The following is an 11,798-nucleotide window of genomic DNA, read 5'->3' as shown; positions in this document are numbered from 1 at the left end:
CTACCCTTTTCAGCCCTCAATGGCCTGGATTACATGCTGGGAAAATGTCATGACACATCTGTCTACTGTCATGACTTATTTAAGGTGGTACAGCTGAATTATAATTTTAGATAGTTTTGGGTTGTTTAATTTAACAATTCCTGCTTTGAAACTTCATGTTGTATTTGATTTTTGTATAATGTATTACATTTGTATTCAAACATAAACTAAACATAAACCAAAACAAGCTAGAATTGTAATCCAGACCGTACCACCTTAAGTCATGACAGTAAACAAGTCATGACATTTTCCCAGCATGTAAACTGGCCCAATGACCAGTTTTTCCTTAATTGAACAAGTTATTTGCTTAATTGATCAATAACTTTCATGTGTTCCCAGTCTTTAGAAATTAGCGATTTAGGGTGACCTACAAAACTTACTGGATAGGGGCTCTCCAGGACCGTGTTTGGGCAGCACTGTCCGAAGGTGTACATAGACAAAGCCTTTTTCTTACATGAAACCTCTAAAGACATAATAACCAATTTAAGACAGACTGGATATGTATCCAAAATGATTCTGTGTAAGAGTCTCTGTAGGATTGTTGCCTCCAGGCCAGTCCTGGATTTTAGTTTTATTACTTGCTTTACTCTTAACAAATACAAATTTGTAATAAGGTTTAAAACACATGTGCGTAAAATACACCTTTTAACTGTGTATTACGAGACTGGAGGCAATAAAAATAAAATAAAAGGAAAGTGAACCAATTGGTGCTGGACGAGTTTAAAAGTGTTTGACTGAGTCACTGAACAGACCGACCCTTTTGTTATTGGAGTCAGTGAGGTCAGTTATGTATCTTTAAGTTTTTGCGTCATTTCATTTGTATATGTGCAGGGGACACCGAGCCTTTGGTTCAATACATTGCAATAAACCATTAAAAGGAGTCTCCAATACCAAAACCCTGGAAAGCAGGAGAGGTGAGCACATTCAAATGCAGCATGCAAAGCTCCTGACAAACCTGGATCAATTGAGCAAATAAGGGAGACAGCTTTCTACTGCCCTCTAGTGGTGAAAATCATGGGCATCTGGATTCAATGCATAATGCATTTTTAATTCTAGTTTATTTTAATCAAAAGGTGATTTAAATAAAAATAAAATAAAAAGAAGAATGTGCATAATGGGCCACATGTATAAACCAATAATGGCCATTCAAGGTTAAACAAATTTCACTCTAGCATTCTAGACATGCACATGAAAATGTTGCATCACATGTTCTTTGAGGTGCAAAGGCACCCAAGTACAATAATTTTAAAGGGATTAATGAAACTCACTATTGTGTTTTTTTTAAGTAACCTGTAACACACCGACAGTCCAAAATATACTTTCCCCTGTTGGTGAGATGAGAGGAGGTTAAAACCACGAATGCAAACAAGCCCAGCTCATTTGCAATGTCGCTTACAATTACATGCAATTTGATAAAACAAGAGATTCCTGTACCAGAAAAGTGAAAATTCAATAGAACTGGAGATGTGAATAAGTGAGAATACCAAATCTTGTATACGACTATTGATGCATGGTTTTATAAAAGAGTTTCAAATGCTTTATTATATCTCAAATTAAAAGGTTTGTTCATTTCTCAAATGCAGACAAAAAGACACAAGTAATATGCCACTTTCCCCCTGTTTTTCATGTGATAAAGTCTGGGGTGATTGCCCAGCTGCATAGGACCTGCACTGTAGACAAGGATGGTTAAAACCACAATCATTCGTCTCATTTAATGATTCAAATAATATTAGACACTGTTTGTTGCCTTGGGCCTGTTTTTGTTTAGCCAGATGTCTTTCCTGGAACTCACTAGCCTGGCAGGATATAACCTTGTAACTCTTAACTTTGTGAGCACCAATACTGATGTGTCAAAAGAAAGATTGTTACTTGTTTTGTACAAATAGTAAAAAGTAATTTGTTTAAAACAAGGAAAATAACTACATTTAAAAAAAAACCTGGAAAAAATCTGTACAAATAACAATTGATTGTTCCTAATAAACATTTGTGAAAATAGACAGTATGTGCTCATTCCATCTGGGTTCAGACAGTAATAGAAGAATATTGGATTTGGCAACAGTGTTCCATTGTATCAATTCTATTTAATTTCAGTTTGTGTGACATATGCTATTTTAACCACAGATGTTCTCTTATGCAACATTTTTAACATTCTGAGTTCAACTTTTGACCAGGAGTGCTTGTAGAAATAACTTACTCCAATAACATCCGGATGATCCCATATTCCCCAGTCCTCATCGTCTGCTTGGGGAATAGGGACACTGTCTGCAAAGTTCATAAACACTGCAGTGGCAGTGTGACACGATTTGAAAGAATCACTATTAGGGTTAAATGAAGTTATGTCTTAAGGTAAGATCATAGCAATAAAGTATGAATCACATGCTACCCCATGTGTGTATTTGTTCATCTTTCATCCATCTTGTCCTCATTGTTATATTGCACCAGGAAGTGTTATTCCACAATCATTGTTTTATCATACAAGCATTGTGATTTGTGGTTCAATTAAATCATTGATTAATTAATTTAACTGACAGCTCTATCAATTTCATCTAACCAAAGATCAGATTTTTTTCAGATTTGAATCTCTCAAAACATCTGCGCGAGTCTCTATTATCTTGGCCCTATCCCTTGAATTAATTAGAGTAAACCATGGATATCTTTGGGGGAAATCCAGTTGTAGGCATATAGTAAGCATACCTTACTCTTCTCAGTAGTGGTGAATAGTTACAATGGTTCCACTAGCATATCTGAGTTGTGAACCTCCACCAGGCACATTCAAATGAGGCAGTCTAGTTCTGGGGTGCAATGTATTCTGGTTTCCTGGGATTGGCAAAGTGGCCAATGCATTCATTGCTCAAACAAAAACCTAAAATCTAAAACTATACTGCAACAGGGGTGTTTTGTTACTATGCAGGTATACACCAATAGACAAGAGAGACACAGAGGATGACGTTGAAATACACACATCAGGAGCCCAGGTTTTATTGACAATTACAAGAAGTGGTAGGTGGCCTCCACTAGAGTACAAACAATGGTAGTCCTAGTGCATAAGACATATACAAAAAAAGTGCATGAAAATAAATTTTAAAAATGCAAAAACAAAACAGTGGTAAAGCAACAAATAAACAAAAATTTGCCAAACACCAGCTGAGCGCTACTCCGACTAACAGGGAGGACCTGCTTCAGAAACCTTCTCCCTGACACAAGCTCTCTACACTTGGGAGAGACTCAAAGCCCCTAAACACTCAGATCCTGGCTAACACACAAGTGATCATGAGTGGTTATATTGTTTGCTCACCCTGGTTCGCACATGCAGCCATTTCGATTCCCAGCCAATTCCCTTCCAGCTTGCTGACAAAAACAACAAAATGGAGACCCAAGAACCAAAGACTACCTTTTCAGCCCCTTTTTAAAGGCATGTGGCCAGGGTTAATTGATAATCAATTAATCAATCAACACCTGGCCACATGATTCACATGGAATTCAGTTAGGCAGGGAGGACATTTTAATCTCCCAGCCCTGTCATATCTAACACAAACTTTATAAAATAAATTATATACATTTTCTTTACAAACAAAACAAAAACATATTATTTACACATGCAGGGCCTCAGCCCCCCTGCCACACACACTTATTTCAATTACAGTATGTAAGGACTGTAATCGGGCAGATTTATACAGGTAACGTTTTAAGAGTTTTCGTATATTCTGAACCCTTTTTTCTTGACATTTTGTGTCATCTGTTTTTGATACTCAAAGAGAGCATTAAAGCTTTACATTCTGACAGTTTTCTTTTTTATTATGTTCAAGGAAAGCTGTTAGGCACTGAAGACAAAATGTTCTTTACATACCTAAAATAAACAACATTTGTTGCTATGGTACACAGAAGCCAGTAGAATGTAAAAATACAATAACATGACCTTAAGAATCCTGTTTGTCTAAGGATTTCCAGGAATGCAACATCAGACAAATACTTCACTGAGAATGACTGATACATCATTCTGAGTATGTAGATCCCTGGGCTAGTTATCCACAGTTTGTGCTTTGAGAGAGCTTTGTAATGTTACATTTACAAAGTAGGTTTGTTGTTATCATTTAAGTGAATTATACCAAGTAATATGTCTCTGGAATTTTTTTTAATTCATATTGAATTAAACTTTTTAAACAGAAGGAACTGAAAAGCCAGAATAATTGTCCTAAAAATGGCCTCCCCCCTCTCCATCTGCATCCCTTCCACAAAAAGTAGGTCTCTGGTGCCCTCTTTTGGTCATAAACTGAGATTGTCACTAGCACTTGGATTGCACACTGAGTGACCTCATGTCATTTGCGTGTCAAAATTAATTCAGATTTATATGTTGGAATAGAGATTTGCATCCAAAATGGTATCTAATTATCTAAATAGCAGAACAGGAAAACTAAGGTGTTTTTTTTTTGTTTTGTTTTTTTCTGGGAAATACACCAAATTCGCCCCCTGGCTATCAAGCTGGAAGCTAAAAAGAAAACAGAAGCCACCACAGTGTTTATTTGAGGATACCAGTATACAGGGTAAGCATCTGTGTCAGTGCTCTTCTAAACAAGTCCACATTGTACTCTCCTTTAAAGCAGGGATTCCTGGTACTTTATTTTGCCAGGTAACACGGGTCAGAACCTCAGATTTTTTTTTTTCCAATTTAGTAAAACAAAACAAAGGAAGTCTATGTAGAATGTCAATGGAGTGACAGTAAGCCAACACACATAGCTGTCTATGGAATATGAAAACCCCACAGAACAGCTTTGAAGAAGATTTAAATAAAACGATGCTCCCTTATTAAATGCTCAGTTTTATTACAGGTTCTGCTTATGTAGAGGTTAATCCATTTAGCAATACTGACTGACATAAATAATGTCAGGAGCTATCCTATTTTATTTGTAATACATTTCAAATGTAATCCAAGGTCACAGTTGTGAGTAATGCATGGCTCTGTTTCTTATGAACCCTTTGATACATAAGCTCTTGTGTGTCAAGACCTTAAAGAGTGTTCCGTATCAGGTGCCCTGCCAAAGGCAATTGTGGCTTACATAGTTCCTTTTTCAGAGGCCGTCACACTGAGTTTGACTTCCATTCAAGAAAGATAAAGCACAGCAGGAAGATGTGCGGAAGAGCTGTGTCAAAGGACTGTGTGGGTGTTTGGCAGCAGGGATGGAGTCTTATCCTGGTTCATGGAGCGGTGTCTAAAACCATACAGTACTGTAAATAAAACAAATCCAGCTGGACTGACCCAGTTTTTGCCAACTGAATTACAGTAAAAGCAGACATACGGCCAAGCAGTAATGCTAAATCCACCCCTGCCTCTCTTATTCCCAGCACATCTCCACTCTGGCATGCACTTGTCGATTCTTCCTGAGCAACATACGAAGAATCCGACCCTTCCTCACCAACTACGCCACCCAGCTTATGGTCCAGACCCTGGTACTCTCCAGCCTAGACTACTGCAACTCCCTCCTGGCTGGCCTCCCTGCGTCCGCCACCCGTCCGCTCCAGCTCATCCAGAACTCCGCTGCTCGCCTGGTGTTCTCTCTGCCTCTCTTCTCCCATGCAACTCCACTGCTCCGCTCACTCCACTGGCTCTCTATCAAGACTCTTGTACTCGCCTACAGATGCCTTGGCAAGACTGCATCCAGCTACCTCCAGACCCTCATCTCTCCCTACACCCCCACTCGACCTCTCTGCTCCTCCTGCACTAGAAGACTGGCTGTACTTCCTCTACGCTCCCCTGCCTCCAGAACCTGCTCCTTCTCCACCTTCGCCCTGCAGTTGTGGAATGACCTTCCTACAGATTATTATTATTATTATTATTATTATTATTATTATTTATTTCTTAGCAGACGCCCTTATCCAGGGCGACTTACAATTGTTACAACATATTTTTACATACAATTACCCATTTATACAGTTGGTTTTTTTTTACTGGAGCAATCTAGGTAAAGTACCTTGCTCAAGGGTACAACAGCAGTGTCCCCCACTGGGGATTGAACCCACAACCCTCCGGTCAAGAGTCCAGAGCCCTAACCACTACTCCACACTGCTGCCCGCAGATGTCAGGACTGCCCAGTCCCTGACCACCTTCCGGCGCCTCCTCAAGACTCACTTCTTCAGACAGCACCTGTAAAACTCCTCTTTTCCCTCTGGACACTTTATCACTCTTCCTTAAATGCGCTTTACTTTCTCCGATCTGCTCCCTATTTTACTGCATTTAATCCTGTACTTTAGAGTACTGTAATCTGTCACAAGTGTTATTTAATCTGTAATATTTTGTATTTAATTATATCCTGATGTAACTATCACTGACACTGTTATGTACTCCGTTATTGAATCGTATTTTGTCATACTTGTACTTGCTAGAACCGAAGTCATTGTATTTTATCTTGCTCTTAATTGTATTAATACTTGTACTGTGATTCTTGAAATGTATTTGTTTATGAATGTAAGTCGCCCTGGATAAGGGCGTCTGCTAAGAAATAAATAATAATAATAATAACTCAAAGGTCGTTAGCACAGTCAGAATTTGTGAAGCAATTTTGATGCCATGCTTTGTGCTGGGTTTTTACACCTGTGCTACCTCATTAAGAACATAAGAACATAAGAAAGTTTACAAACAAGAGGAGGCCATTCAGCCCATCTTGCTTGTTTGGTTGTAAGTAGCTTATTGATCCCAGAATCTCATCAAGCAGCTTCTTGAAGGATCCCAGGGTGTCAGTTTCAACAACATTACTGGTGAGTTGGTTCCAGACCCTCACAATTCTCTGAGTAAAAAAGTGCCACCTATTTTCTGTCCTGAATGCCCCTTTATCTAATCTTAATTTCAGTATCTCCCATATGATATTTATAATGCACATTTTTATTGCCTGCGTGCAGTACCTTACACTTTTAAATGTAATTTGCCATGTGTCTACCCAGTTCTGAATGCTGTCCAGATAATTTTGAATGACCTTTGCTGCTGCAACAGTGTTTGCCACTCCTAATATTTTTGTGTCATCTGCAAATTTAACAAGTTTGCTTACTATACCAAAATCTAAATCATTAATGTAGATTAGGAATAGCAGAGGACCTAATACTGATACACCGCTGGTTACCTCACTCTATTTTGAGGTTTCTCCTCTAAACAGTACTTTCTGTTTTCTACATGTTAACCACACCCTAATCCATGTGCATGCATTTCCTTGAATCCCTACTGCGTTCAATTTGAGGATTAATCATATTAATTGAGGATAACATATTAATCAGAGCGACTTTGACTTTTAACTTCACTCATATCAGTAAACATACACATATAGTGGCGGTCTGTCACATATATCTAAAGAACCACTTTTCAAATTGTGAACTTTTTAAAGGCTTTATCTGGGGGTATGTGGAGGCTGTCTTTCTGTGTGACTGTCTGTCTGTACAGTATCTAGAGATCTGTTTGACACGTGATGAAACTTGCGAAGCAATCTTTAGCACAAGTTCCATGAGTATCAGATTCTAGGGCTATATGGAGATCCCTTATCTCTGTACTATATGAATGATGGTCACACTTATCTTAATTGTGATGAAACATGGTTTAAATATTCTTCAACTTATTGAAAGGATCGGGGTATATGGAGGCAACTGTCCATTTGTCTGAGCAGTCTGATACTGTACTGCAATAGATGAATAGTGTATATTGGTTCATATTGGTATATAAAAATGTCTACCAATGGCCCACTTTTTGTCTACAAATGACTCAAGTTCTTGCACTGCCAGTGTTTTTCATTGTGTGATGTGATAATGGTACGGGATGTCTTGCCTGCATGGTGCTCTGCAAGAAATATTGAAAGACCCTCAGCAGGTCCTGCAGAAGGTGTGCTGGTGGTTCACTGCTCTCTGGGTCTGCACTCAGTCAGTGCCCCAGCATGATGTTAGGGGGCAGTGTGCTGCTGGAGGCAGTATGTGCTGTCTATTGATAGGAAGACGCACTACAAGAACAAAGGCTTTGGTCTTTATACCTTATAACTAAAAACAAGAAGATAATACAAAAGCTTTCAATGATAGCCTATGGAATGAATGTTGTGAGGTTTAAATGTGTACAGAAGCACAAGGCACACTTACGTCACCTTGTAATACTCAGACACAGCTTCAGGACCAGTTGTCTGATCCATTGCCCATTCAAATATTTACAGTGAGGCTACAGAGGACCATTGCTGCTCTGCATACTCAGCCTCTGACCTCACACGGTGCTACAAGTCAAGCGGATCATGTTTTTTGGTCTGGCGCAGGTTTAGGAACATCTGATTAATTTATGAGATTTACAGGACAAAATAAGTTATGTGTATACCATACTGTACAAAAATAAGACATTATTATTACTGTGCTGGAAAGGGATTCCTAAGAGAATATGCTGTAGTCCTGTGAGGTTAAAACAAATTGCAGGTCTTTACTTCAAGAAATGATTGGACCCTATGACTATCCTGTAATATAACATAGAGAAAATGCAGGTGGAAGAGCAAAGATTAAAGACATACAAGGAATCTATATAATTTGGAGGTTACGCCTTACACAACACAGAGAAATGAAACAGCTGTTACAGCTAGATACATTCATCTTCACAGCTTAACAGGACTGGCACAATTAAAGTGCTACATCATCACACAGAGCAAGAAAATAAACCAACCAAATAATACATAATCATCAGAACCAGTTTTCTGTGGTTGGAGTTTACCATACGTAAAGATCGACTTAATGGTTTTTAAAGGTGCTGTCCCACATACACTTTTAATAGCTTTTTAGACATGTAAAAACCCTCAAGGTACAGGTTTCTGCAATAAACATGGCAGGGCAAGGCTCAGCTCATAATGATAATAGGGACAGGGGTACATAGCCTAACTGAACAAACACAAACAAAAGCTACTGTCACTGGTAGGTAGTGTTGAGAGGGAGGGGTGGGTCCTGTTGCCTGAACACAAGAACTGAACTTAATTCAGTTCTAAGAAATTAACTGCATTGACCAATATGAATTCAGGTCCTCTTTTCTTTATGTCCGTGTGCTGCTTTACAGATGCGCTAGGGACCCTATTGGTTTCCCTCTGACCGTTGCCTAACAGTGCTGGTGAGTCTCCTCAGCCAATGGGCAGTAAGCAATGCACACAGTGGGACAACATTAGTCATAATTCTTTGTCCCCTCTTTCCTTTTGTTTCAGATACATTGAACATAATGATCAATTGAAGGATACCATTTTATAAGCCAAAGATAGATCAGGAAGTGATTTCCCTACCAAGTAACACTGATGGTTTGCTGATGTAAAGAACATACCCGGTTTCAGTTGCTGTGGAATGCAAAACCTGTCTAACATGTCCCTGTGTTAAAACAAGTAACAGTAATCAGGCAACTGTGTTTGTCTTAGGAGCCAAGAAAGCTTCACTAGTAAGTCCAGTTACAAAGGAATCAGTGAGAGGCAGCCACTCTTGTTTCAGGCAGTGGCCATTTCAGAGAGTGCTCAGAGAGTTGACACAAGCAGCTGGAGATGGTGTTTGGAGGGTAAAGAGAAAGGAAGATGAAAGGGTCATCGTGTTTTCTTCTAGTCCAGCTGTCTGAAGGGGGCAGCCTCTCAGGGCAGCTCTCACTGACCTGAACCAGCTGCAGGCTATTTGGTAGGCTTACATTTTATAAACCCTTAACCTTCTACACCCACGTTACAGCACCCTTACAGCAAACACCCTTGTTTCATACCATACTAACTACACCAACAACATTATAGCATGAGTTTGCAATGGAGACAATCTGTCACCTCTCAGATAACAGCTGGGAGACCACAGTGCACATTAAAGGAGGGAAAACCAGGACTCTGAAATTATTAGTATTAGTAGAAAAATTATCACTGGAGCCTATTTGATGTCCTGAAGATCTTTTTGTTATTTGCTCGATAGTTTAAAAAAAAAAAAAAAAAACTTTAATTATTGATACTGCAGACTCCAGTTGGAACCTGGGAATCTGTTCAGATTAGTGATTTGTTCTTGATCATAATCTATACCATACTAACAATGCCTTTATAAGTCTTTGTTTAATGTTTTCATCAGTAATAACCTTTGAATAAAACAGAGAGAGAGAGAGAGTGTTGCAGTTGGGCAATGTCTGTCCTTCCTGACTTGTATCTCACATTGATTCGTTCCGAATGCTTAAACCCACCCCAACTACTGAGTGGCAGCAAATTCCTACATTTCTATTGGAGGATTGTAACACGCTTGAAAGATTTAAAACGAGATTACAAGAAATGGCGGATTATTCTTGCTCACGAGATTTAAAGCTATATTCCTGTTCGGCAGGGAGTATTTACACGCTAGTGGAATTTAAAACAGAATTGCAAATTATGGCAAAATGTAAAAAAATGCCTAAACACACAAAAACCCCAGAAGAATATGCCTGTGACCATAATGATTTAGTTGTGGAAGACAGCAAAGGAAATAAGGTACAATTGAAAAAATGTGCAAGTATTGTCTAGTTACTACATATTGTGACAGAAAAAAACTAAACTAACTGAAAACAATATTTCATATAGTATATAAAAAGTAAAAGCCCTGGGGGGAAAAAAACAGTTCACGTAAAACTCGAAAATAGCTAAAAATAAGCACAGAAAAATGAAATTAATAAAAACCGGAAAACAGAAGCCCTAATACAGATAACTTGCAGGTTCCGGGGTGTTTGTTAGATATACATCTTGGCTGAGCCAAGCCTGGCAAGGAAACAAACCCACAACCTCCCAATCCACAGTCTCCCATGTAAAAAACTGTCAACTGGCCTGAGAGGAAGTTCCAGTAATGTCTTAGGACAGGCAATCACCGATTGAGAAGGGGGTTTTATTCATGCGTTGCCATTGAAATTGGCACATTACTTCTACAAGCACAAAGGCTTTGGGGAGGCATTCAAAATAAAATTGAGTTGATTGTACAGTACATTTTGCTGGCACAGAACGCACTCTTCTCATTAATTTACTCATTAGGCAGCAGTGTCCTTAAAAAGGGGGTTTCTTTTAGTGAGATCAGCAAACTATAAAATGTATGTTAAAGTTACTCAAAACCTTTTTTTTTGTAACCGTTACATTTTACCTTTGGTCTTTCAACATCTGCTTGGCTTGACTGATGCTGCTGCTTATCAATGTGGCGATTAGGTACACACTTACTGTACGCAATCAGACTGCTGCAGATTAGCTGTAATATAAAAAACCATAAAGATGATAGACAGAAACATATCAATTCTCATTAGAAGAGAATCCAGATGTGGTGATGCTGTAGGCATACATCAGATGTAAAAGTAAAGATACAAGTTTTACATTTGCTCAGTGAGATTGGATATCTTAAAAGATCCCTTTTTCCTGTGTTTGTCATTTCAAACAGCTCTTAAAATGCTTTGTGTCTGAGAATTCGTTTTTTTTACTGAGAGGATCAGTCCCTTTTATGCGCTCTAAAATCTGTGGGAGGCGGATAAAAGTCCTCTTTGACAAAACTGAAATCCATGTTTAACGATCTTAGAAAAATATCCTCCAACCTGCCAGCAAACAAGGCAGACAACCTGCCGTTTGAAAAGTCTTAATGCAGATGGAGGGACCCATAGGTTCAGTGAAACCCTGCAGACTTACAAAAACAATTGCACAAGCAAGTCTCTCTGCAGGAGACCCAAAGACAAGGGAGACAGTGAAAATGTGTCCAAACACTTGAATAGCTGATCAAAATATAGGGCCATTGCATACTGAGATGAGAGCCTTACTGTAAAT

The sequence above is a fragment of the Acipenser ruthenus genome, chromosome 1 (genome assembly GCF_902713425.1).
Source record: "Acipenser ruthenus chromosome 1, fAciRut3.2 maternal haplotype, whole genome shotgun sequence".
Classification (NCBI taxonomy): Eukaryota; Metazoa; Chordata; class Actinopteri; order Acipenseriformes; family Acipenseridae; genus Acipenser; species Acipenser ruthenus.
This window is presented reverse-complemented; position numbering follows the sequence as displayed.